Source organism: Hippoglossus stenolepis, chromosome 3 (assembly GCF_022539355.2).
Source record: "Hippoglossus stenolepis isolate QCI-W04-F060 chromosome 3, HSTE1.2, whole genome shotgun sequence".
NCBI classification, from domain to species: Eukaryota; Metazoa; Chordata; class Actinopteri; order Pleuronectiformes; family Pleuronectidae; genus Hippoglossus; species Hippoglossus stenolepis.
This window is the reverse complement of record NC_061485.1, coordinates 25,183,905-25,211,130: the sequence shown is the minus strand read 5'-3', so window position 1 is coordinate 25,211,130 and position 27,226 is coordinate 25,183,905. Positions and strand designations below refer to the sequence as shown.

Genomic DNA, 27,226 nt, shown 5'->3' with positions numbered 1-27,226 from the left:
TCTTGCTCTGGACAGCCTCAATTGGGGAGTGAGGAACCGGTGATGCGTTGGGCAGTTTTCACCACCCTCTGCAATGTTTTCCGGTCCGCAACAGAGCAGCTGCCATACCACACTGAGATGCAGTTGGTGAGGATGCTCTCGATGGTGCAGCGGTAGAAATTTACCAGAATCTGAGGAGACAGATGGGCCTTCTTCAGTCTCCTCAGGAAGAAGAGACGCTGGTGTGCCTTCTTGACCAGGGTTGAGGTGTTGAGGGTCCAAGAGAGGTCCTCAGAGATGTGGACACCCAGGAACTTGAAGCTGGCGACACGCTCAACCTCCGTTCCGTTGATATGGATGGGGGTGTGTGTGCCACCTTTCTTCCTGAAGTCCACAATGAGCTCTTTGGTCTTCTTGGAGTTGAGAGCTAGGTTGTTGTCGTCGCACCACTCCGCCAGGTGCTGGACCTCTTCTCTGTAGGCAGACTCATCATTGTCGCTGATGAGGCCAATCACTGTTGTGTCGTCTGCAAACTTAACAATGGTATTAGAACCATGTACAGGTGTGCAGTCGTAGGTGAAGAGGGAGTAGAGGAGAGGACTCAGCACACAGCCCTGTGGCACGCCGGTGTTCAGGATGAGGGTTGAGGAGGTGTGGTTCTCTAACCTAACAGACTGGGGTCTGTTGGATAGGAAGTCCAGTATCCAGTTGCAGAGGGAAGTGTTGATACCTAGATCACTGAGTTTCGTGATCAGTTTGGAGGGGATGATGGTGTTGAAAGCTGAACTGAAGTCTATGAACAGCATTCTCACATAGCTGTTGTTGTTGTCCAGGTGAGTAAGTGCAGAGTGTAGTGCCGTGGAGATGGCATCCTCCGTACTCCTATTCTGGCGGTAGGCGAATTGGAAGGGGTCCAGTGTGGGTGGTAAACAGGTTTTGAGGTGAGCCAGGACCATCCTCTCGAAGCACTTCATGATGGTAGGGGTGAGTGCAACAGGGCGGAAGTCGTTAAGGCTCGCTGCAGTGGAGTGTTTTGGCACCAGCACGATGGAGGTGGTTTTAAAGCACGTGGGGACAGCTGCTTGGGCCAGTGACAGGTTGAATATGTCAGTCAAGACCTCAGCTAGCTGCCCAGCACAGGCCCTGAACCCGGGGATGCCATCAGGGCCAGCAGCCTTACGTGCATTGATCCTGCTCAGTGCAGCACACACGTCGGTGGAGGAGAGTGTGAGGGACTGGTGGTCGGTAGAGAGCACAGCCTTGATGGCCGCCTCCTGGTTGTCCCTGTCAAAGCGAGCATAAAAGCTGTTAAGCTCGTCAGGGAAGGAGGCATCGCTGTTTTGGGGGGTGGTGTTGGTGGGTTTGAAGTCCGTTATGGCCTGGATGCCTTGCCACATGCATCTGGGGTCGGAGTTGTTCTTGAAGTGCTCCTCAATCCTTAGCGTGTGGCAGTGCTTGGCTTTCTTGATGCCCCTCTTCAGGTCAGCCCTGGATGAACTGTAGGCCTGAGCATCACCTGATCTGAAAGCGGTGTCTCGTGCCTTCAGCAGTAGGCGGACCTCTCTGTTCATCCATGGCTTCTGATTAGGGAATGTAGTGATTCGTTTGAGGGTGGTGACACTGTTGATGTTGGTGTTGATGAAGTCCAGAACGGAAGAGGCATAGGAGTCGATGTCCGTGTGGGAGTCCAGTGTGGCCTGAATGGCAAACACCCTCCAGTCTGTGTGTTCGAACCGGAGCTGTAGTGCAGAGTCTGCTCCCTCTGGCCACACTTTAACTGTCCTCACTGTGGGTTTCACACGTTTGATGAGTGGTGTGTACTTGGGGAGTAGGAACAAAGAGAGGTGGTCAGACTGACCTAGGTGGGGGAGGGGGACGGCTTTGTATTCTAGGTTAGGAGAGCAGTGACTCTCGATGATGATAATGTCCGTGCACCAAGCTTTGTTCACATAGATGCACAGACCCCCACCTCTGGTCTTACCGGAGTCATCAGCTGTTCTATCAGCCCGGAGGAGGTAGCGCCCCGTTAGCTCGATGGCGCTATCGGGAACGCTGCTGTTGAGCCATGTTTCCGTGAAAATCATGATGTTGCAGTCCATCATCCATTTATGTGTGGTGATCCGCAGCCGCAGCTCATCCATTTTGTTCGCCAGAGACCGAACATTGGCGAGGAAAAGGCTAGGTAGAGATAGCCGGTGAGGAGTTAGCTTCAGCTTAGCCCTTAGCCCACCTCTCTTCCCCCGTCTTTGTTTACGATCTCGACGCCGCCTGTGAGCACTTCCGGTCGGCGGAGCCGGCTTAGTAGCCTCCATAGTCCTGGCGATCTCAGGAATGAGCCTGAGACCATCGATAAAGTGGATATTATTACAAGATCCGATGTCCAGAAGATCCTGTCGGTTGTAGAAAGTGTTCGCAAGACTGTTCTGAGTGAACAGACTTGAAACAAGTAGGCAGATAGTAACTATTTTGCAAAATCTGGGGAGACGCTGAGCCTCGCGTTGTGCACGCGCCACCATCTTGGTTGTAGACCATTAGATAATGCATATCTAAGGTGTTTAGGGCCAAGTATTAGAACCTCTGTTTTTATCTGAGTTTAATATGAGAAAATTGCGGGTCATCCAGGTTTTTATGTCGTTGGTTGAAGTTTAGTTAATTGATTATACTGTTCTGGTTTTATTGATAGGTATAACTGGGTTTCATCTGCATAACATTGGAAATTTACATAGTGTTTCCTGATAATGTTTCCTAGTGGAAGCATATATAATGAGAATAAAAGTGGGCCGAGCACAGAACCCTCAGGAACACCGTTGTAAACTGTTGTGTGCACAGATGACTCATCAGTAATTTGCACAATTTGGAATCAATCTTATAAATAAGATTAGGGTGGTTCCTTTAATGCCAATTAACTGGAATTTAAAAGGAACAGGAGTTGAAGTACCTCCAACTACTTCTAGCGGTGGTGGCAGTGCCCACAAACACTGCTTGTGTTCCTGTGAAACTATGAATGGAAGACCATAGTTGTAATTGTGAGCTTTCTAATAGGTTTCCACCACTGGCAGACATTTTTCCTCCATCTGAGTCTATTACTCAATGTTTTCACTTTGTACTACGAGTTGTACAAAAGAACTGTGCGAACATTCATGTTTCTGCACACGTTGTAACTTCTGCAGGGTTTGATCTGTGGAAGCTGTCAAATGACCCCATGAACACTCAATGCAGACATCACACATACTAAAAGGTCTTACATAGTGTTTTAGCTAAGAAAATGGCATGGTGAATAGGAACTTTGGATGCAGCCAGTGGCTGGGTGACAGATGATATCAGTAAAAGTTAAAAGCAGTGAAAAAGGCAACAACCTCCAAATAGCAAGATACTGACTTAAAGAAGTACTTACAAGGAGACAGATTGTTTGAAGCAGGGAGTGAAAGAGGCCATCTTTGCTCCACTCCGATAACCATCATGTGTGAGGAGGCTGTTTAAGACACACTTTCAGCAAGCTATAATGCACTGTCTATTTCTCTCCCATTCACACAAACCAACACACCCCAACTTCCGGGTGGGACCTCATTTTCTCATACAATAGCAGAATGGGTTTATGACTTAAAAATGTTATTGACACCTTGACTCAGAACTGAGTTAACAGAACTCACATGGATTATGCAATATTTCTGTCTGATTCATCTCAACATGATGCTCTTATAAAAACAAATTTATAAATTGAATCTCGATACAGCCAATAGTTTAGTTCCCTGACCGGGAATCGAACCCGGGCCGCGGCGGTGAAAACGCCGAATCCTAGCCACTAGACCATCAGGGACACAGCCGGTTTTGAAAGTAACTCTGGTCCGGACTTTCTGCCCATTAAAAGGAAAAGGAGTTGAAGTACCACCATCTAATGACTTAAAGAAGTATTTAACAGAATATTGATTGTTTGAAGCAGGGAGTGAAAGAGGCCATCTTTTGTCGACCTGATATAACCATCATGTAAAGAGTGAGGCTGCTTAAGACATCGACTTTCAGCAAGTCACAATGCACTGTCTAATTTCTCCTATCTAGTCATTAAACACCTACACCCCAACTTCCGTACTACAAAGTAGCAGGATGGGTGTATGACTTCAGGACACCAGGCATTGACACTCTGACCAGAACTGAGTTAACAGAACTCACATGGATTGTGCAGTATTCTCCGTCTGATTCATTCTCAACATGTGCCTCCCTATGAACACAAATTTGGATCCAATAGACAAGTTTTCAATAGTTTAGTTCCCTGACCGAACCGAACCCGGCCGCTATGAAAACGATCAATCCTAGCCACTAGACCATCAGGATATTTTTCCTGATTGGAAGGTAGCCGGTCAGGAATTTCTATTAATAAAGGAACAGGAGTTAAAGTACCACCATCTAATGGATTGTAAATATATTTACGGTAGCTGACAGATTGCTTTGAAGCAGGGAGTGAAAGAGGCCATCTTTGGTCGACCTGATATAACCATCATGTAAAGAGGAGGCTGTTTGAGACATCGACTTTCAGCAAAGCTACAATGCACTGCTCTAGTTCTCTCCCCATTCAGCTTCACAAACCACTTGCCACCATCTACATCTTCCGTGGACCTAATCTCGCCAATAATAGCAGATGGTTCATGATTTACAGGTATCATCAGCCACACACTTTACCTGTGAACTGTTAACAGAACTCACATGGATTGTGCAATATTCTCCGCCTGATTCATTTCAACATGATGCTCTCTATGAACACAAATTTGGCACCAACTGACAGTTTTCAATAGCTTAGTTCTGACTGGAATCAACCCGGCCAGCCGGCAAGGTGAGAGCCGTCAGAATCCAGCCACTAGACCAGGGACATGTTTTTGGTTTGAAAGGCACCTGGTCCGGACTTTCTGCCCCATTAAAAGGAACAGGAGTTGAAGTACCACCATCTAATGACTTAAAGAAGTACTTACGAGAAGACAGATTTTTTAAAGCAGGAGTGAAAGAGGCCATCTTTGTCGAATCTGATATAACCATCATGTAAAAGAGGAGGCTGTTTTAGACATCGCCTTCAGCAAGCTACAATGCACTGTCTAAACTTTCTCCCATTCAGCTCACAAAACCATCTACACCCCATCTTCCGTGGACCTAACTTCACACACAGCAGACGGGTCTATGACTTACAGGCATCAGCCATTGACACCTTGACTCAGAACTGAGTTAACAGAACTCATGGACAGCAATATTCTCTGTCTGACTACTCTCAACATGATGCTCTCCCTATGAACACAAATTTGGCACCAACTGACAAGCCAATAGTTTAGTTCCCTGACCGGCATCGAACCCGGGTCAAAGGGCGGTGGAGCTACCAACTTCTAGCCACTAGACCATCAGGACATGTTTCTTGGTTTGAAAGGCACCTGGTCCGGGACTTTCGCCCATTGCAAAGGAACAGGAGTTGAAGTACCACCATCTAATGACTAAAGAAGTACTACTGAGAAGACACAGATTGTTTGAAGCCGGAGTGAAAGACGCCATCTTTGTCGACTCCATATAACCATCATGTAAAAGAGGAGGGCTGTTTAAGACATCGACTTTCAGCAAAGCTACAATGTGCACTGTCTAGTTCTCTCCCATTCACAGCTCACAAACCATCTAATATCCCCATCTTCCGTGGACCTAACTTCTCACACAATAGCAGGATGGGTCTATGACTTACAGGTATCATCAGCCATTGACACCTGACTCAGAACTGAGTTAACAGAACTCACATGGATTGTGCAATATTCTCCGTCTGATTCATTCTCAACATGATGCTCTCCTATGAACACAAATTTGGCACCAACTGACAGTTTTCAATAGTTTAGTTCCCTGACCGGGAATCGAACCGGCCGCGGCGGTGAGAGCGCCGAATCCTAGCCACTAGACCATCAGGGACATGTTTCTTGGTTTGAAAGGCACCTGGTCCGGACTTTCTGCCCATTAAAAGGAACAGGAGTTGAAGTACCACCATCTAATGACTTAAAGAAGTACTTACGAGAAGACAGATTGTTTGAAGCAGGGAGTGAAAGACGCCATCTTTGTCGACCTGATATAACCATCATGTAAAAGAGGAGGCTGTTTAAGACATCGACTTTCAGCAAGCTACAATGCACTGTCTAGTTCTCTCCCCATTCAGCCCACAAACCATCTACACCCCATCTTCCGTGGACCTAACTTCTCACACAATAAGAGGATATATGACTTACAGGTATCATCAGCCATTGACACCTTGACTCAGAACTGAGTTAACAGAACTCACATGGATTGTGCAATATTCTCCGTCTGATTCATTCTCAACATGATGCTCTCCTATGAACACAAATTTGGATCTACAGATGCTTTAGCTTTTCTAGTTCCTGACCGGGAATCGAACCCGGGCCGCGGCGGTGAAAACGCCGAATCCTAGCCACTAGACCATCAGGGACATTTTTCCTGATTTGGAAGGTAGCTGGTCAGGAATTTCTGGCCATTAAAAGGAACAGGAGTTGAAGTACCACCATCTAATGACTTAAAGAAGTACTTACGAGAAGACAGATTGTTTAAAGCAGGGAGTGAAAGACGCCATCTTTGTCGACCTGATATAACCATCATGTAAAAGAGGAGGCTGTTTAAGACATCGACTTTCAGCAAGCTACAATGCACTGTCTAGTTTTCCCCATTCAGCTCACAAACCATCTACAATTTACTTCGCGGACCTAACTTCTCACACAATAGCAGGATGTGGGTCTATGACTTACAGGTATCATCAGTCATTGACACCTTGACTCAGAACTGAGTTAACAGAACTCACATGGATTGTGCAATATTCTCCGTCTGATTCATTCTCAACATGATGCTCTCCTATGAACACAAATTTGGATCCAATAGACAGTTTTCAATAGTTTAGTTCCCTGACCGAGAATCGAAATCCGGCCGCATGTATGGTGAAAAACGCCGAATCCTAGCCACTAGACCATCAGGATATTTTTCCTTCTGGGAAGGTAGCTGGTCAGGAATTTCTGGCCATTAAAAGGAACAGGAGTTGAAGTACCACCATCTAATGACTTGTGCTAGTACTTACGAGAAGACAGATTGTTTAGCAGGGGAGTGAAAGAGGCCATCTTTGTCGACCTGATATAACCATCATGTAAAAGAGGAGGCTGTTTGAGACATCGACTTTCAGCAAGCAATGGTTATGCACTGTCTAGTTCTCTCCCCATTCAGCTCACAAACCATCTACACCATCTACATCTTCCGTGGACCTAACTTCTCACACAATAGCAGGATGGGTCTATGACTTACAGGTATCATCAGCCATTGACACCTTGACTCAGAACTGAGTTAACAGAACTCACATGGATTGTGCAATATTCTCCGTCTGATTCATTCTCAACATGATGCTCTCCTATGAACACAAATTTGGCACCAACTGACAGTTTTCAATAGTTTAGTTCCCTGACCGGGAATCGAACCCGGGCCGCGGCGGTGAGAGCGCCGAATCCTAGCCACTAGACCATCAGGGACATGTTTCTTGGTTTGAAAGGCACCTGGTCCGGACTTTCTGCCCATTAAAAGGAACAGGAGTTGAAGTACCACCATCTAATGACTTAAAGAAGTACTTACGAGAAGACAGATTTTTTAAAGCAGGGAGTGAAAGAGGCCATCTTTGCCTAATTATAACCATCAGTGTAAAAGAGGAGGCTGTTTGTGACATCGCCTTTCAGCAAAAGTTACAATGCACTGCCTGTTCTCCCCATTCAGCCACAAACCATCTACACCCCATCTTCCTCGTGGACCTAATCTCACACAATAGCAGGATGGGTCTATGACTTATAGGTATCATCAGCCATTTACACCTTGACTCAGAACTGAGTTAACAGAACTCTCACATGGATTGTAGCTATTTCATCTGATTCATTCTCAACATGATGCTCTCCTATGAACACAAATTTGATCCAATAGACAGTTTTTCAACAGTTTAGTTCCCTGACCGGACCGAACCTCGCGGCGGTGAGCGCGGGAATCTCTAGCCACTAGACCATCAGGACATGTTCCTTGGTTTGAAAGGCACCTGGTCCGGGACTTTCTGCCCAGCTGGTGCGAACAAACAGGAGTTGAAGTACCACTATCTAATGACTTAAAGAAGTACTTTACAAGAAGACAGATTGTTTGAAGCAGGGAGGAAAGACTTCTTATCTTTGTCGACCTGATATAACCACATGTAAAAGAGGAGGCTGTTAAGACATCGTACTTTCAGCAAGCTACAATGCACTGTCTGGGTTTTCTCCCATTCAGCTCACAAACCATCTACACCCATCTTCCGGACCTAACTTCTCACACAATAGCAGGATGGGTCTATGACTTACAGGTATCATCAGCCATTGACACCTTGACTCAGAACTGAGTTAACAGAACTCACATGGATTGTGCAATATTCTCCGTCTGATTCATTCTCAACATGATGCTTCATGAACACAAATTTGGCACCAACTGACAGTTTTCAGTTTAGTTCCCTGACCGAATCAACTCCGCCGCAAGGTGAAAACGCCAAATCCTAGCCACTAGACCATCAGGGATATTTTTCCTGATTTGGAAGGTAGCTGGTCAGGAATTTCTGCCCATTAAAAGGGAACAGGAGTTGAAGTACCACCATCTAATGACTTAAAGAAGTACTTACAAGAATACAGATTGTTTGAAGCAGGGAGTGAAAGACGCCATCTTTGTCTACCTGATATAACCATCATGTAAAAGAGGAGGCTGTTTAAGACATCGACTTTCAGCAAAGCTACAATGCACTGTCTAGTTCTCTCCCCATTCAGCTCACAAACCATCTACACCCCATCTTCCGTGGACCTTAACTTCTCACACAATAGCAGGATACCCAGACTTACAGGTATCATCAGCCATTGACACCTGACTCAGAATTGAGTTAACAGAACTCATGATTGTGCAATACTCTCTGTCTGATTCATTCTCAACATGATGCTTCCTATGAACACAAATTTGGCACCAACTGACAGTTTTCAATAGTTTAGTTCCCTGACCGGGAATCGAACCCGGGCCGCGGCGGTGAAAACGCCAATCCTAGCCACTAGACCATCAGGGATATTTTTCCTGATTTGGAAGGTAGCTGGTCAGGAATTCGCCCATTAAAAGGAACAGGAGTTGAAGTACCACCATCTAATGACTTAAAGAAGTACTTACGAAGACAGATTGCTTGAAGCCGAGAAAGACGCCATCTTTGTTTAGCCTGATATAACCGTCATGTAAAAGAGGAGGCTGCTTAAGACATCGACTTTCAGCAAAGCTACAATGCACTGTCTAGTTCTCTCCCCATTCAGCTCACAAACCATCTACACCCCATCTTCCGTGGACCTAACTTCTCACACAATAGCAGGATGGGTCTATGACTTACAGGTATCATCAGCCATTGACACCTTGACTCAGAACTGAGTTAACAGAACTCACATGGATTGTGCAATATTCTCCGTCTGATTCATTCTCAACATGATGCTCTCCTATGAACACAAATTTGGATCCAATAGACAGTTTTCAATAGTTTAGTTCCCTGACCGGGAATCGAACCCCGGCCGCGGCGAAAACGCCAACCTAGCCACTAGACCATCAGGGATATTTTTCCTGATTTGGAAGGTAGCTGGTCAGAATTTCTGGGCTACTTAAAAGGAACAGAGTTGTATACCACCATCTAATGACTTAAAGAAGTACTTACGAGAAGACAGATTGTTTGAAGCAGGAGTGAAAGACGCCTCATCTTTGCCGACCTGATATAACCATCATGCAGTGAGGAGTTGTTTAAGACATCGACTTTCAGCAAGCTACAATGCACTGTCTAGTTCTCTCCCCATTCAGCTCACAAACCATCTACACCCCATCTTCCGTGGACCTAACTTCTCACACAATAGCAGGATGGGCCTATGACTTACAGGTATCATCATCATTGACACCTGACTCAGAACTGAGTTAACAGAACTCACATGGATTGTGCAATATTCTCCGTCTGATTCATTCTCAACATGATGCTCTCCTATGAACACAAATTCTGGCACCAACTGACAGTTTTCATTGAAGTTTAATTCCCTGACCGAATCTAACCCGGCCGCCGGCGAGAGCGCCGAATCCTAGCCACTAGACCATCAGGGACATGTTTCTGGTTTGAAAGGCACCTGGTCCGACTTTCGCCCATTAAAAGGAACAGGAGTTGAAGTACCACCATCTAATGACTTAAAGAAGACCACAGAAGACAGATTTTTGAAGCAGAGAAAGAGGCCATCTTTGTCGACTCCGATATAACCATCATGTAAAAGAGGAGGCTGTTTTAGACATCGCTCAGCAAGCTACAATGCACTGTCTAGTTCTCTCCCCATTCAGCTCACAAACCATCTACACCCCATCTTCCGTGGACCTAACTTCTCACACAATAGCAGGATGGGTCTATGACTTACAGGTATCATCAGCCATTGACACCTTGACTCAGAACTGAGTTAACAGAACTCACATGGATTGTGCAATATTCTCCGTCTGATTCATTCTCAACATGATGCTCTCCTATGAACACAAATTTGGATCCAATAGACAGTTTTCAATAGTTTAGTTCCCTGACCGGGAATCGAACCCGGGCCGCGGCGGTGAGAGCGCCGAATCCTAGCCACTAGACCATCAGGGACATGTTCCTTGGTTTGAAAGGCACCTGGTCCGGACTTTCTGCCCATTAAAAGGAACAGGAGTTGAAGTACCACCATCTAATGACTTAAAGAAGTACTTACAAGAAGACAGATTGTTTGAAGCAGGGAGTGAAAGACGCCATCTTTGTCGACCTGATATAACCATCATGTAAAAGAGGAGGCTGTTTAAGACATCGACTTTCAGCAAGCTACAATGCACTGTCTAGTTCTCTCCCCATTCAGCTCACAAACCATCTACACCCCATCTTCCGTGGACCTAACTTCTCACACAATAGCAGGATGGGTCTATGACTTACAGGTATCATCAGCCATTGACACCTTGACTCAGAATTGAGTTAACAGAACTCACATGGATTGTGCAATATTCTCTGTCTGATTCATTCTCAACATGATGTCTCCTCTTCTATGAACACAAATTTGGCACCAACTGACAAGCCAATAGTTTAGTTCCTGACTGAATCGAACTCGGGTCATGTGGTGAAAACGCCAAATCCTAGCCACTAGACCATCAGGATATTTTTCCTCGATTTGGAAGGTAGCTGGTCAGAATTTCTGCCCATTAAAAGGAACAGAGTTGGAAGTACCCACCATCTAATGACTTAAAGAAGTACTTACGAAGACAGATTGTTTGAAGTCGTGAGTGAAAGACGCCATCTTTGTCAAATTGATATAACCGTCATGTAAAAGAGGAGGCTGTTTAAGACATCGACCTCAGCAAGCTACAATGCACTGCCCAGTTCTCTCCCATCCAGCTCACACATCTACACCCCATCTTCTGACCTAACTTCACAACAGCAGGATGGGTCTATGACTTACAGAAATATCAAATATTGGACACTTTGACTCAGAACTGAGTTAACAGAACTCACATGGATTGCAGTAATATTCTCCGTCTGATTCATTCTCAACATGATGCTCTCCCATGAACACAAATTTGGCACCAACTGACAGTTTTCAATAGTTTAGTTCCCCGACCGAATCGACCCGTCTCGCTATGTGTGAGAGCGCTAATCCTAGCCACTAGACCATCAGGGACATGTTTCTTGGTTTGAAAGGCACCTGGTCCGGACTTTCTGCCCATTAAAAGGAACAGGAGTTGAAGTACCACCATCTAATGACTTAAAGAAGTACTTACGAGAAGACAGATTTTTTAAAGCAGGGAGTGAAAGAGGCCATCTTTGTCGACCTGATATAACCATCATGTAAAAGAGGAGGCTGTTTGAGACATCGACTTTCAGCAAGCTACAATGCACTGTCTAGTTCTCTCCCCATTCAGCTCAAAACCATCTACACCCCATCTTCCGTGGACCTAACTTCTCACACAATAGCAGGATGGGTCTATGACTTACAGGTATCATCAGCCATTGACACCTTGACTCAGAACTGAGTTAACAGAACTCACATGGATTGTGCAATATTCTCCGTCTGATTCATTCTCAACATGATGCTCTCCTATGAACACAAATTTGGATCCAATAGACAGTTTTCAATAGTTTAGTTCCCTGACCGGGAATCGAACCCGGGCCGCGGCGGTGAAAACGCCGAATCCTAGCCACTAGACCATCAGGGATATTTTTCCTGATTTGGAAGGTAGCTGGTCAGGAATTTCTGGCCATTAAAAGGAACAGGAGTTGAAGTACCACCATCTAATGACTTAAAGAAGTACTTACGAAATATTTGATTGTTTAAAGCAGGGAGTGAAAGAGGCCATCTTTGTCGACCTGATATAACCATCATGTAAAAGAGGAGGCTGTTTGAGACATCGACTTTCAGCAAGCTACAAATGCACTGGCCTAGTTCTCTCCCCATTCAGTCACAAACAATCTACACCCCAACTTCCGTACTCATAAAGTAGCAGGATGGGTCTATGACTTACAGGTATCATCAGCCATTGACACTCTTGACTCAGAACTTGAGCACAGAACAGAACTCACATGGATTGTGCAATATTCTCCGTCTGATTCATTCTCAACATGATGCTCTCCTATGAACACAAATTTGGATCCAATAGAGCTGGCTAACAGTTAGTTCCCCAATCGGGAATCGAACCCCGGGCCGCGCGGTGAGAGCCGCCTAATCCTAGCCACTAGACCATCAGGGATATGTCTTGTTCTCTCTCCCCTGATTTGGAAGGTAGCTGGTCAGGAATTCTGCCCATTAAAAGGAACAGGAGTTGAAGTACCACCATCTAATGATTCTAAAGAAGTACTTACAAGAAGACAGATTGTTTGAAGTGCAGGGGAGTGAAAGATCACATCTTGTCGACCTGATATAACCATCATGTAAAAGAGGAGGCTGTTTAAGACATCGACTTTCAGCAAGCTACAATGCACTGTCTAGTTCTCTCCCCATTCAGCTCACAAACCATCTACACCCCATCTTCCGTGGACCTAACTTCTCACACAATAGCAGGATGGGTCTATGACTTACAGGTATCATCAGCCATTGACACCTTGACTCAGAACTGAGTTAACAGAACTCACATGGATTGTGCAATATTCTCCGTCTGATTCATTCTCAACATGATGCTCTCCTATGAACACAAATTTGGCACCAACTGACAGTTTTCAATAGTTTAGTTCCCTGACCGGGAATCGAACCCGGGCCGCGGCGGTGAGAGCGCCGAATCCTAGCCACTAGACCATCAGGGACATGTTTCTTGGTTTGAAAGGCACCTGGTCCGGACTTTCTGCCCATTAAAAGGAACAGGAGTTGAAGTACCACCATCTAATGACTTAAAGAAGTACTTACGAAGACAGATTTTTAAAGCAGGGAGTAAAAGAGCCATCTTTGTCGACCTGATATAACCATCATGTAAAGGAGGAGGCTGTTTGAGACATCGACTTTCAGCAAGCTACAATGCACTGTCTAGTTCTCTCCCCATTCAGCTCACAAACTACTTCACACCCATCTTCCGTGGACCTAACTTCTCACACAATAGCAGTGATGGGAATTATGACTTACAGGTATCATCAGCCATTGACACCTTGACTCAGAACTGAGTTAACAGAACTCACATGGATTGTGCAATATTCTCCGTCTGATTCATTCTCAACATGATGCTCTCCTATGAACACAAATTTGGCACCAACTGACAGTTTTCAATAGTTTAGTTCCCTGACCGGGAATCGAACCCGGGCCGCGGCGGTGAAAACGCCGAATCCTAGCCACTAGACCATCAGGGATATTTTTCCTGATTTGGAAGGTAGCTGGTCAGGAATTTCTGGCCATTAAAAGGAACAGGAGTTGAAGTACCACCATCTAATGACTTAAAGAAGTACTTACGAGAAGACAGATTGTTTGAAGCCGGGAGTGAAAGACGCCATCTTTGTCGACCTGATATAACCATCATGTAAAAGAGGAGGCTGTTTAAGACATCGACTTTCAGCAAGCTACAATGCACTGTCTAGTTCTCTCCCCATTCAGCTCACAAACCATCTACACCCCATCTTCCAAAGGGACCTTAACTTCTCACACAATAGCAGGATGGGTCTATGACTTACAGGTATCATCAGCCATTGACACCTTGGATCAGAAACTGAGTTAACAGAACTCACACATGGATTGTGCAATATTCGTCTGATCTATTCTCAACATGATGCTCTCCTATGAACACAAATTTGGCACCAACTGACAGTTTTCAATAGTTTAGTTCCCTGACCGGGAATCGAACCTCGGCCGCCGTGAGAGCGCTCGACCCTAGCCACTAGACCATCAGGACATGTTTTTGGTTTGAAAGGCACCTGGTCCGACTTTCTGCCCATTGGTGTGAACAGGAGTTGAAGTACCACCATCTAATGATTCTAAAGAAGTACTTACGAGAAGACAGATTTTTTAAAGCAGGAGAAAGAGGCCATCTTTGTCGACTCCGATATAACCATCATGTAAAAGAGGAGGCTGTTTGAGACATCGACTCTTCAGCAAGCTACTACAATGCACTGCCTAGTTCTCTCTCATTCAGCTCACAAACCATCTACACCCCCATCTTCCGTGACCTAATCCTCACACACAATAGCAGGATGGGTCTATGATCTACAGGTATCATCAGCCATTGACACACCTTGACTAGAACTGAAAGCAATAGAACTGCTACATGGATTGTGCAATATTTCTCCGCCTGATTCATTCTCAACATGCTGCTCTCCTATGAACACAAATTTGGATCCACAGACAGTTTTCAATAGTTTAGTTCCCTGACCGGGAATCGAACCCGGGCCGCGGCGGTGAAAACGCCGAATCCTAGCCACTAGACTATCAGGACATGTTCCTTGGTTTGGAAAGGCACCTGGTCCGGACTTTCTGCCCATTGCATGAACAGAGTTGAAGTACCACCATCTAATGACTTAAAGAAGTACTACAAGAAGACAGATTGTTTGAAGCAGGAGTGAAAGATGCCATCTTTGTCGACCTGATGAAATCACATCATGTAAAAGAGGAGGCTGTTTAAGACATCGATCAGCAAGCTAATGCACTGTCTAGTTCTCTCTCTTCTCCATTCAGCTCACAAACCATCTACACCCCATCTTCCGCAGGGACTCAATCCTCACACAATAGCAGGATGGGTCTATGACTTACAGGTATCATCAGCCATTGATACCTTGACTTGGAGAACTGAGTTAACAGAACTCACATGGATTGTGCAATATTCTCCGTCTGATTCATTCTCAACATGATGCTCTCTATGAACACAAAATTTGGCACCAACTGACAAGTTTTTCACAGTTTAGTACCCTGACCAATCGAACCCGGCCACGGGCGAGAGCGCCTAACTTGGGGCCACTAGACCAGGGACATGTTTCTTGGTTTGAAAGGCACCTGGTCCGGACTTTCTGCCCATTAAAAGGAACAGGAGTTGAAGTACCACCATCTAATGACTTAAAGAAGTACTTACGAGAAGACAGATTGTTTAAAGCAGGGAGTGAAAGAGGCCATCTTTGTCGACCTGATATAACCATCATGTAAAAGAGGAGGCTGTTTGAGACATCGACTTTCAGCAAGCTACAATGCACTGTCTAGTTCTCTCCCCATTCAGCTCACAAACCATCTACACCCCATCTTCCGTGGACCTAACTTCTCACACAATAGCAGGATGGGTCTATGACTTACAGGTATCATCAGCCATTGACACCTTGACTCAGAACTGAGTTAACAGAACTCACATGGATTGTGCAATATCGCCTGATTCATTCTTAACATGATGCTCTCATGAACACAAATTCTAAGTACCCAACTGACAGTTTTCAATAGTTTAGTTCCCTGACCGAATCGAACACGGCCGCCATGGTGAGCGCCTGGATCTCAGCTACTCAGGACCATCAGGGACGTTTCTGGTTTGAAAGGCACCTGGTCCGGACTTTCTGCCCATTAAAGAACAGGGAGTTGAAGTACCACCATCTAATGACTTAAAGAAGTACTTACGAGAAGACAGATTGTTTAAAGCAGGAGTGAAAAGAGGCCATCTTTGTCGACCTGATATAACCATCATGTAAAAGAGGAGGCTGTTTGAGACATCGACTTTCAGCAAGCTACAATGCACTGTCTAGTTCTCTCCCCATTCAGCTCACAAACCATCTACACCCCATCTTCCGTGGACCTAACTTCTCACACAATAGCAGGATGGGTCTATGACTTACAGGTATCATCAGCCATTGACACCTTGACTCAGAACTGAGTTAACAGAACTCACATGGATTGTGCAATATTCTCCGTCTGATTCATTCTCAACATGATGCTCTCCTATGAACACAAATTTGGATCCAATAGACAGTTTTCAATAGTTTAGTTCCCTGACCGGGAATCGAACCCGGGCCGCGGCGGTGAAAACGCCGAATCCTAGCCACTAGACCATCAGGGATATTTTTCCTGATTTGGAAGGTAGCTGGTCAGGAATTTCTGGCCATTAAAAGGAACAGGAGTTGAAGTACCACCATCTAATGACTTAAAGAAGTACTTACGAGAAGACAGATTGTTTAAAGCAGGGAGTGAAAGAGGCCATCTTTGTCGACCTGATATAACCATCATGTAAAAGAGGAGGCTGTTTGAGACATCGACTTTCAGCAAGCTACAATGCACTGTCTAGTTCTCTCCCCATTCAGCTCACAAACAATCTACACCCCAACTTCCGTACTCATAAAGTAGCAGGATGGGTCTATGACTTAGAGGTATCATCAGGCATTGACACCTTGACTCAGAACTGAGTTAACAGAACTCACATGGATTGTGCAATATTCTCCGTCTGATTCATTCTCAACATGATGCTCTCCTATGAACACAAACTTGGCACCAACTGACAGTTTTCAATAGTTTAGTACCCTGACCGAATCGAATCACACGGCGAGAGCGCCGAATCCAGCCACTAGACCATCAGGGACATGTTTCTTGGCTTGAAAGGCACTCTGGTCCGACTTTCGCCCATTAAAAGGGAACAGTGAGTTGAAGTACCACCATCTAATGACTTAAAAAGAAAGTACTTACAAGAAGACAGATTGTTTGAAGTAGGAAAGAAAGACGCCATCTTTGTCGACCTGATATAACCATCATGTAAAAGAGGAGGCTGTTTAAGACATCGACTTTCAGCAAGCTACAATGCACTGTCTAAGCCCTCCCCATTCAGCTCACAAACCATCTACACCCCATCTTCCGTGGACCTAACTTCTCACACAATAGCAGGATGGGTCTATGACTTACGGTATCATCAGCCATTGACACCTTGACTCAGAACTGAGTTAACAGAACTCACATGGATTGTGCAATATTCTCCGTCTGATTCATTCTCAACATGATGCTCTCCTATGAACACAAATTTGGCACCAACTGACAGTTTTCAATAGTTTAGTTCCCTGACCGGGAATCGAACCCGGGCCGCGGCGGTGAGAGCGCCGAATCCTAGCCACTAGACCATCAGGGACATGTTTCTTGGTTTGAAAGGCACCTGGTCCGGACTGCCCATTAAAAGGAACAGGAGTTGAAGTACCACCATCTAATGACTTAAAGAAGTACTTACAAGAAGACAGATTGTTTGAAGCAGGGAGTGAAAGACGCCATCTTTGTCGACCTGATATAACCATCATGTAAAAGAGGAGGCTGTTTAAGACATCGACTTTCAGCAAGCTACAATGCACTGTCTAGTTCTCTCCCCATTCAGCTCACAAACCATCTACACCCCATCTTCCGTGGACCTAACTTCTCACACAATAGCAGGATGGGTCTATGACTTACAGGTATCATCAGCCATTGACACCTTGACTCAGAACTGAGTTAACAGAACACAACTCACATGGATTGTGCAATATTCTCCGTCTGATTCATTCTCAACATGATGCTCTCCTATGAACACAAATTTGGATCCAATAGACAGTTTTCAACAGTTTAGTTCCCTGACCGGGAATCGAACCCGGCCGCGCAGAGAGCGCCGACCCTAGCCACTAGACCATCAGGGACATGTTCCTTGGTTTGAAAGGCACCTGGTCCGGACTTTCTGCCCATTAAAAGGAACAGGAGTTGAAGTACCACCATCTAATGACTTAAAGAAGTACTACAAGAAGACAGATTGTTTGAAGTAGGGAGTGAAAGACGCCATCTTTGTCGCACTCCGTATAACCATCATGTAAAAGAGGAGGCTGTTTAAGACATCGACTTTCAGCAAGCTACAATGCACTGTCTAGTTCTCTCCCCATTCAGCTCACAAACCATCTACACCCCATCTTCCGTGGACCTAACTTCTCACACAATAGCAGGATGGGTCTATGACTTACAGGTATCATCAGCCATTGACACCTTGACTCAGAACTGAGTTAACAGAACTCACATGGATTGTGCAATATTCTCCGTCTGATTCATTCTCAACATGATGCTCTCCTATGAACACAAATTTGGCACCAACTGACAGTTTTCAATAGTTGCCCCTGACCGAATCGGCCCGGCCGCTGCAGTGAGAGCCGCCAGATCTCAGCCACTAGACCATCAGGGACATGTTTCTGGTTTGAAAGGCCTGTCCGACTTTTCTGCCCATTAAAAGAACAGGAGTTGAAGTACCACCATCTAACACTTAAAAGAAGTACTTACGAGAAGACAGACTTTAAAGAGAGTGAAAGAGGCTATCTTTGTCGACCTGATATAACTATCATGTAAAGGAGGAGGCTGTTTGAGACATCACTTTCAGCAAGCTACAATGCACTGTCTAGTTCTCTCCCCATTCAGCTCACAAAACTATCTACACCCCCATCTTCCGTGGGACCTAACTTCTCACAATAGCAGGATGGGTCTTAATTTTACAGGCATCATCAGCCACTGGACACTTTTTGACTACAGAACTGAGTTAACAGAACTTCACATGGGATTGTGCAATATTCTCCGTCTGATTCATTCTCAACATGATGCTCTCCTATGAACACAAATTTGGCACCAACTGACAGTTTTCAATAGTTTAGTTCCCTGACCGGGAATCGAACCCGGGCCGCGTGAAAACGCCGAATCCTAGCCACTAGACCATCAGGGATATTTTTCCTGATTTGGAAGGTAGCTGGTCAGGAATTTCTGGCCATTAAAAGGAACAGGAGTTGAAGTACCACCATCTAATGACTTAAAGAAGTACTTACGAGAAGACAGATTGTTTAAAGCAGGGAGTGAAAGAGGCCATCTTTGTCGACCTGATATAACCATCATGTAAAAGAGGAGGCTGTTTGAGACATCGACTTTCAGCAAGCTACAATGCACTGTCTAGTTCTCTCCCCATTCAGCTCACAAACCATCTACACCCCATCTTCTCGTGACTCCAACTTCTCACACAATAGCAGGATGGGCTCATGACTACAGTATCATCAGCCATTAATACCTGACTCAGAACTGAGTTAACAGAACTCATTGATTGTGCAATATTCTCCGTCTGATTCACATTTCAACATGATGCTCTCCATAACACAATTTGGCACCAACTGACAGTTTTCAATAGTTTAGTTTCCTGACCGAATCAACCCGGCCGCGGGCGGCAGAGCGCCAATCCAGCCACCAGATCATCAGGGACATGTTTCTTGGTTTGAGCACTGTCCTGACTTTCTTGCCGACAAAGGAACAGGAGTTGAAGTACCACCATCTAATGACTTAAAGAAGTACTACTGAGAAGACAGATTTTTTAAAGCAGGGAGGAAAAGAGCCATCTTTGTCTACCTGATATAACCATCATGTAAAAGAGAGGCTGTTTGAGACATCGATCAGCAAGCGACAATGCACTGCTCTAGCCTTTCTCCCCATTCAGCTCACAAACCATCACACCCCATCTTCCGGTGGGACCAACTTCTCACACAATAAAGATGGCTCCATAGACTTACAGGCAATACTCAAATGAGTTTGACACCTTGACTCAGAACTGAGTTAACAGAACTCACATGGATTGTGCAATATTCTCCGTCTGATTCATTCTCAACATGATGCTCTCCTATGAACACAAATTTGGATCCAATAGACAGTTTTCAATAGTTTAGTTCCCTGACCGGGAATCGAACCCGGGCCGCGGCGGTGAAAACGCCGAATCCTAGCCACTAGACCATCAGGGATATTTTTCCTGATTTGGAAGGTAGCTGGTCAGGAATTTCTGGCCATTAAAAGGAACAGGAGTTGAAGTACCACCATCTAATGACTAAAATATGCCTTCACGAAGACAGATTTTTTAAAGCAGGGAGTGAAAGAGGCCATCTTTGTCGACCTGATATAACCATCATGTAAAAGAGGAGGCTGTTTGAGACATCGACTTTCAGCAAGCTACAATGCACTGCTCCAGCCTCTCTCCCCATTCAGCTCACAAACAATCTACACCCCAACTTCCGTACTCATAAAGTAGCAGGATGGGTCTATGACCTTAGAGGCATCAGGCATTGGACACTTTGACTCAGAACTGAGTTAATATGAACTCACATGGACAAAAATATTCTCCGCCTGATTCATTCTCAACATGATGCTCTCCCTAAGGAACAATAAAATTTGGCACCAACTGACAGTTTTCATTGGGTTTAGTTCCTGACCGAATCGAAATCTGGCCGCGGGCAGAGCTCCTAATCCTAGCCACTAGACCACTGGTATGTTTCTTGGTTTGAAAGGCACTCTGGTCCGGACTTTCTGCCCATTAAAGGAACAGGAGTTGAAGCACCACCATCTAATGACTCTAAAAGAAGGGTCACATAAGAAGACAGATTACACAGGGAGTGAAAGACGCCATCTTTGTCGACCTGATATAACCATCATGTAAGAGGAGGCTGTTTAAGACATCGACTCTTCAGCAAGCTACAATGCACTGTCTAGTTCTTTCTCCCCATTCAGCTCACAAACCATCTACACCCCACCGTGACCAATCTCTCAGCACACAATAGCAGGATGGGTCTACACTTACAGGTATCATCAGCCATTGATACCTTGACTCAGAACTGAGTTAACAGAACTCGCTATGGATTGGGTGCAATATTCTCCGCCTGATTCATTTCAACATGATGCTCTCCTATGAACACAAATTTGGCACCACTGACAGTTTTCTTTAATAGTTTAGTTCCCTGACCGGGAACCTAACCCGGCCACTTACAGAGAGCGCCGAATCTTTAGCCACTCAGACCATCAGGGACATGTTTGGGTTTGAAAGGCACCTGGTCCGGACTTTCTGCCCATTAAAAGGAACAGGAGTTGAAGTACCACCATCTAATGACTTAAAGAAGTACTTACAAGAAGACAGATTGTTTGAAGCAGGGAGTGAAAGACGCCATCTTTGTCGACCTGATATAACCATCATGTAAAAGAGGAGGCTGTTTAAGACATCGACTTTCAGCAAGCTACAATGCACTGTTGTCTGCCTTCTCCCCATTCAGCTCACAAACCACTCCACACCCCATCTTCCGTGACCCTAACTTCTCGCCACCAATACAGGATGGCTACACTACAGGTATCATCAGCCATTGACACCTTGGACTCAGAACTGAGTTGTAACAGAACTCCATGGATTGTGCAATATTCTCCGTCTGACTACCAACATGATGCTCCTATGAACACAAATTTAAAACTAACTGATAGAGCAAGTTTTCATTAGTTTAGTTCCCTGACCGGGACCAACTGGTCACAAGGTGAGAGCGCCGAATCTCAGCCACTAGACCATCAGGGACATGCTTCTTGGTTTGAAAGGCACCTGGTCCGAATTTCGCCCATTAAAAGGAACAAACAGGAGTTAAAGTACCACCATCTAATGACTTAAAGGAAGTACTACGAAGACAGATTTTTTTAAAGCAGGGAGGAAAAGAAAGGCCATCTTGGCCGACCTATAACCATCATGTAAAAGAGAGGCTGTTTGAGACATCGACTCTCAAAGCCACGCACTGTCTAGTTCTTCCCGCCTCAGCTCATTAAACCATCTACACCCCATCTTCCGTGGGACCTAACTTCTCACACAATAGCAGGATGGGTCTATGACTTACAGGTATCAGCCATTGACACTTGACTCAGAACTGTTAACAGAACCACATGGATTGTGCACATTCTCCGTCTGATTCATTCTTAACATGATGCTCTCCTATGAACACAATAAATTTGGCACCAACTGACAGTTTTCACATTTAGTTTCCTGACCGAATCGAACCCGGCCGCGGCGGTGAGAGCGCCTAATCCTAGCTGTTTCAGACCACTAGGGACATGTTTCGGTTTGAAAGGCACCTGGTCCGACTTTCTGCCCATTAAAAGGAACAGGAGTTGAAGTACCACCATCTAATGACTTAAAGAAGTACTTACGAGAAGACAGATTTTTTTAAAGCAGGGAGGAAAAGGCCATCTTTGTCGGCCCTGGATATAACCATCATGTAAAAGAGGAGGCTGTTTTTGAGACATCGACTTTCAGCAAGCTACAGCACTGTCTAGTCCTTCCCCATTCAGCTCACAAACCATCTACACCCCATCTTCCGTGGACCTTAACTTTCACACAATAGCAGGATGGGTCTATGACTTACAGGTATCATCAGCCATTGACACTTGACTCAGAACTGTTAACAGAACTCGCTACGGATTGTGCAATATTCTCCGCCTGATTCATTCTCAACATGATGCTCTCTATGAACACAAATTTGGCACCAACTGACAAGCCAATAGTTTAGTTTCGACCGGAATCGGCTGGCTGCCGGGCGAGAGCGCCAATCTCAGCCACCAGACCATCAGGACATGTTTCTTGGTTTGAAAGGCACCTGGTCCGGACTTTCTGCCCATTAAAAAGGAACAGGAGTTGAAGTACCACCATCTAATGACTTAAAGAAGTACTTACGAGAAGACAGATTTTTAAAAGCAGGGAGGAAAGAGCCATCTTTGCTCTAATTCGATATAACCATCATGTAAAAGAGGAGGCTGTTTACACACATCGACCAGCAAGCCAATGCACTGTTCAGTTTCTCCCCATTCAGCTCACAAACCATCTACACCCCATCTTCTGCACTAACTTCACACAATAGCAGGATGGGTCTATGACTTACAGGTAGTCATCAGTTATTGACACCTGACTCAGAACTGAGTCAACAGAACTCACATGGATTGTGCAATATTCTCGTCTGATCATTCTCTCAACATGATGCTCTCCCATGAACACAAATTTGATCCAATAGACAGTTTTCACAGTTTAGTTCCCTGACCGGAATCGAACCCGGCCGCAAGGAAAACGCCGAATCCTAGCCACTAGACCATCAGGGATATTTTTCCTGATTTGGAAGGTAGCTGGTCAGGAATTCTGGCCATTGTGCGAACAGGAGTTGAAGTATACCATCTACCACTTAAAGAAGTACTTACGAAGACAGATTTTTTAAAGCAGGAGAAAGAGGCCATCTTTGTCGACCTGATATAACCATCATGTAAAAGAGGAGGCTGTTTGAGACATCGGCTTCAGCAAGCTACATAATGACTGTCTAGTTCTCTCCCATTCAGCTCACAAACACCCACACCCCAACTTCCGTACTCATAAAGAGCAGGATGGGTTCATGACTGAGGTATCATCAGGCATTGACACCTTGACCTGCCAGAACTGAGTTAACAGAACTCACATGGATTGCAATACTCTCCGTCTGATTCATTCTCAACATGATGCCTCCTATGAACACAAATTTGGCACCAACTGACAGTTTTCAATAGTTTAGTTCCCTGACCGGGAATCGAACCCGGGCCGCGGCGGTGAGAGCGCCGAATCCTAGCCACTAGAACTAATTGTATATGTTTCTTGGTTTGAAAGGCACCTGGTCCGGACTTTGGCCCATTAAAAGGAACAGGAGTTGAAGTACCACCATCTAATGACTTAAAGAAGTACTTACAAGAAGACAGATTGTTTGAAGCAGGGAGTGAAAGACGCCATCTTTGTCGACCTTATTATGTCCATCATGTAAAAGAGGAGGTTGCTTAAGACATCGGCCTTCAGCAAGCTACAATGCACTGCTCCAGTTCTCTCCCATTCAGCTCACAAAACTATCCCACACCCCATCTTCCGTGACCTAACTTCTCACACAATAGCAGGATGGGCTCATGACTTACATGTATCATCGTGCCAGCTGGGATACTGACTCAGAACTGAGTTAACAGAACTCACATGACAGTAATATTCTCCGTCGGATTCATTCTCAACATGATGCTCTCCTATGAACACAATTTGGCACCAACTGACAGTTTTCACAGTTTAGTTCCCTGACCGAATCGAACTCCCGCCACGGCGGTGAGAGCGCCGAATCTCAGCTACTAGACCATCAGGACATGTTTCTTGGTTTGAAAGGCACCTGGTCCGGACTTTCTGCCCATTAAAAGGAACAGGAGTTGAAGTACCACCATCTAATGATCTAAAAAGAAGTACTTACAAGAAGACAGATTGTTTGAAGTAGTGAGAAAGATGTTTACCTTTGTCGACCTGATATAATCCATCATGTAAAAGAGGAGTTGGTTAAGACATCGACTAGCAAGCTAATGCACTGGCTGCTCTCTCCCCATTCAGCTTCACAAACCATCTACACCCCCCATCTTCCTCGTGGACCAACTTCTCACACAATAGTGTGATGGGTCTATGACTCTACAGGGCATATCAGCCATTGACACCTTGACTCAGAACTGAGTTAACAGAACTCACATGGATTGTGCAATACGCTCCTCCGCTCGATTCATTCTCAACATGATGCTTCTCCTATGAACACAAAATTTGGCACCAACTGACAGTTTTCACAGTTTAGTTCCCTGACCGGGAATCGAACTCCGGGACATGGGCGGTGAGAGCGCCTAATCCTAAAAGCCACTAGACCATCAGGGACATGTTTCTTGGGTTTGAAAGGCACCTGGTCCTGACTTTCGTCTATTAAAAGGAAACAGGAGTTAGCATACCACCATCTAATGACTTAAAGAAGCACTTACAAGAAGACAGATTGTTTGAAGCAGGGAGTGAAAGACGCCATCTTGTCGACCTGATATAACCATCATGTAAAAGAGGAGGCTGTTTAAGACATCGACCTTCAAAGTGCTACAATGCACTGCTCCAGTTCTCTCCCCATTCGCTCACAAACTATCTACACCCCATTCTTCCCACACAATAAAGAGGATGGGTCTATGACTTACAGGTATCATCAGCCATTGATACCTTTCTGACTCAGAACTGAGTTAACAGAACTCACATGGATTGTGCAATATTCTCCCGCCTGATTCATTCTCAACATGATGCTCTCCCATGAACAATAAATTTGGCACCAAACTGACAGTTTTCAATAGTTTAGTTCCCTGACCGAATCGAACCTGCCACGGCGAGAGTCGAATCTCAGCCACTAGACCATCAGGGACATGTTTCTGGTTTGAAAGCAACTCCTTGTCCGGACTTTCGTACCATTAAAAGGAACAGAGCAGAAGTACCACCATCTAATGACTTAAAGAAGTACTTTACAAGAAGACATTGTTTGAAGCAGGGAGTGAAAAAGCATTTTTCATCTTTGTCAATTCTGGATATAACCATCATGTAAAAGAGGAGGCTGTTTAAGACATCGACTTTCAGCAAGCTACAATGCATCTGCTGTCTTTCCCATTCAGCTCTGGCTAAAACTATCTACACCCCATCTTCCGTGGACCCAACTTCTCACACACAGCAGGATGGGTCTATGACTACAGGTATCATCAGCCATTGACACCTTGACTCAGATCTGAGTTAAAGAACTCACATGGGATTGTGCAATATTCGCCTGGGATTCATCAACATGATGCTCTCCTATGAACACAAATTTGGCACCAACTGACAGTTTTCAATAGTTTAGTTCCCTGACCGGGAATCGAACCCGGGCCGCGGCGGTGAGAGCGCCGAATCCTAGCCACTAGACCATCAGGGACATGTTTCTTGGTTTGAAAGGCACCTGGTCCGGACTTTCTGCCCATTAAAAGGAACAGGAGTTGAAGTACCACCATCTAATGACTTAAAGAAGTACTTACGAGAAGACAGATTGTTTGAAGCAGGGAGTGAAAGACGCCATCTTTGTCGACCTGATATAACCATCATGTAAAAGAGGAGGCTGTTTAAGACATCGACTTTCAGCAAGCTACAATGCACTGTCTAGTTCTCTCCCCATTCAGCTCACAAACCATCTACACCCCATCTTCTCACACAATAGCAGGATGGGTCTATGACTTACAGGTATCATCAGCCATTGACACCTTGACTCAGAACTGAGTTAACAGAACTCACATGGATTGTGCAATATTCTCCGTCTGATTCATTCTCAACATGATGCTCTCCTATGAACACAAATTTGGATCCAATAGACAGTTTTCAATAGTTTAGTTCCCTGACCGGGAATCGAACCCGGGCCGCGGCGGTGAAAACGCCGAATCCTAGCCACTAGACCTATCAGGATTTCCTGATTTGGAAGGGTAGCTGGTCAGGAATTTCTGGGCTTGGGTTAAAGGGAACAGAGTTGAAGTACCACCATCTAATGACTTAAAGAAGTACTACGAAGACAGATTTTTTAAAGCACGGAGTGAAAGAGGCCATCTTTGGTTTGACCTGATATAACCATCATGTAAAAGAGGAGGCTGTTTAAGACATCGACTTTTCAGCAAGCACAATGCACTGTCTAGTTCTCTCCTGATTCAGCTCACAAACCATCTACACCCCATCTTCCGTGGACCTAACTTCTCACACATTAATAGCAGGATGGGTCTACATGACTTACAGGTACTATCAGCCATTGACACCTTGACTCAGAACTGAGTTAAAAGAACTCACATGGATTGTGCAATAGCCGCCTTTGATTCATTTCAACATGATGCTCTATGAACACAAATTTGGCACCAACTGACAGTTTTCAATAGTTTAGTTCCCTGACCGAATCGAACCCCGGGCCATGTGCGGTGAGAGTTTTTCGAATCCCAGCCACCAGGACCATCAGGGACATGTTTCTGGGTTTGAAAGGCACCTGGTCCTGACTTTTCGCCCATTAAAAGGAACAGGTTGAAGTACCACCATCTAATGACTTAAAGAAGTACTTACAAGAAGACAGATTGTTTGTGGGAGGAAAGACGCC

General features: G+C 45.1%; 13 non-coding genes across 13 annotated transcripts; all 13 read right to left on the bottom strand.

Annotated features, from left to right (window-relative positions):
• Positions 1 to 3,724: 3,724 nt before the first annotated feature.
• trnae-cuc lies at positions 3,725 to 3,796 on the bottom strand. The gene has a single exon. It is a non-coding gene; the product is annotated as a tRNA-Glu (tRNA).
• A 2,565-nt stretch (positions 3,797 to 6,361) lies between these two features.
• On the bottom strand, positions 6,362 to 6,433 carry trnae-cuc. Its single transcript has one exon. It is a non-coding gene; the product is annotated as a tRNA-Glu (tRNA).
• A 1,006-nt stretch (positions 6,434 to 7,439) lies between these two features.
• Positions 7,440 to 7,511, bottom strand: trnae-cuc. Its single transcript has one exon. It is a non-coding gene; the product is annotated as a tRNA-Glu (tRNA).
• Positions 7,512 to 9,023: 1,512 nt separating this feature from the next.
• Positions 9,024 to 9,094, bottom strand: trnae-uuc. The gene has a single exon. It is a non-coding gene; the product is annotated as a tRNA-Glu (tRNA).
• A 1,506-nt stretch (positions 9,095 to 10,600) lies between these two features.
• Positions 10,601 to 10,672, bottom strand: trnae-cuc. Its single transcript has one exon. It is a non-coding gene; the product is annotated as a tRNA-Glu (tRNA).
• Positions 10,673 to 12,189: 1,517 nt separating this feature from the next.
• Positions 12,190 to 12,261, bottom strand: trnae-uuc. The gene has a single exon. It is a non-coding gene; the product is annotated as a tRNA-Glu (tRNA).
• Positions 12,262 to 13,270: 1,009 nt separating this feature from the next.
• Positions 13,271 to 13,342, bottom strand: trnae-cuc. The gene has a single exon. It is a non-coding gene; the product is annotated as a tRNA-Glu (tRNA).
• Positions 13,343 to 13,804: 462 nt separating this feature from the next.
• On the bottom strand, positions 13,805 to 13,876 carry trnae-uuc. Its single transcript has one exon. It is a non-coding gene; the product is annotated as a tRNA-Glu (tRNA).
• Positions 13,877 to 14,878: 1,002 nt separating this feature from the next.
• Positions 14,879 to 14,952, bottom strand: trnae-uuc. The gene has a single exon. It is a non-coding gene; the product is annotated as a tRNA-Glu (tRNA).
• A 1,521-nt stretch (positions 14,953 to 16,473) lies between these two features.
• trnae-uuc lies at positions 16,474 to 16,545 on the bottom strand. The gene has a single exon. It is a non-coding gene; the product is annotated as a tRNA-Glu (tRNA).
• Positions 16,546 to 17,526: 981 nt separating this feature from the next.
• trnae-cuc lies at positions 17,527 to 17,598 on the bottom strand. Its single transcript has one exon. It is a non-coding gene; the product is annotated as a tRNA-Glu (tRNA).
• A 2,572-nt stretch (positions 17,599 to 20,170) lies between these two features.
• On the bottom strand, positions 20,171 to 20,242 carry trnae-uuc. Its single transcript has one exon. It is a non-coding gene; the product is annotated as a tRNA-Glu (tRNA).
• Positions 20,243 to 25,963: 5,721 nt separating this feature from the next.
• On the bottom strand, positions 25,964 to 26,035 carry trnae-cuc. The gene has a single exon. It is a non-coding gene; the product is annotated as a tRNA-Glu (tRNA).
• Between the last annotated feature and the right edge of the window lie 1,191 nt (positions 26,036 to 27,226).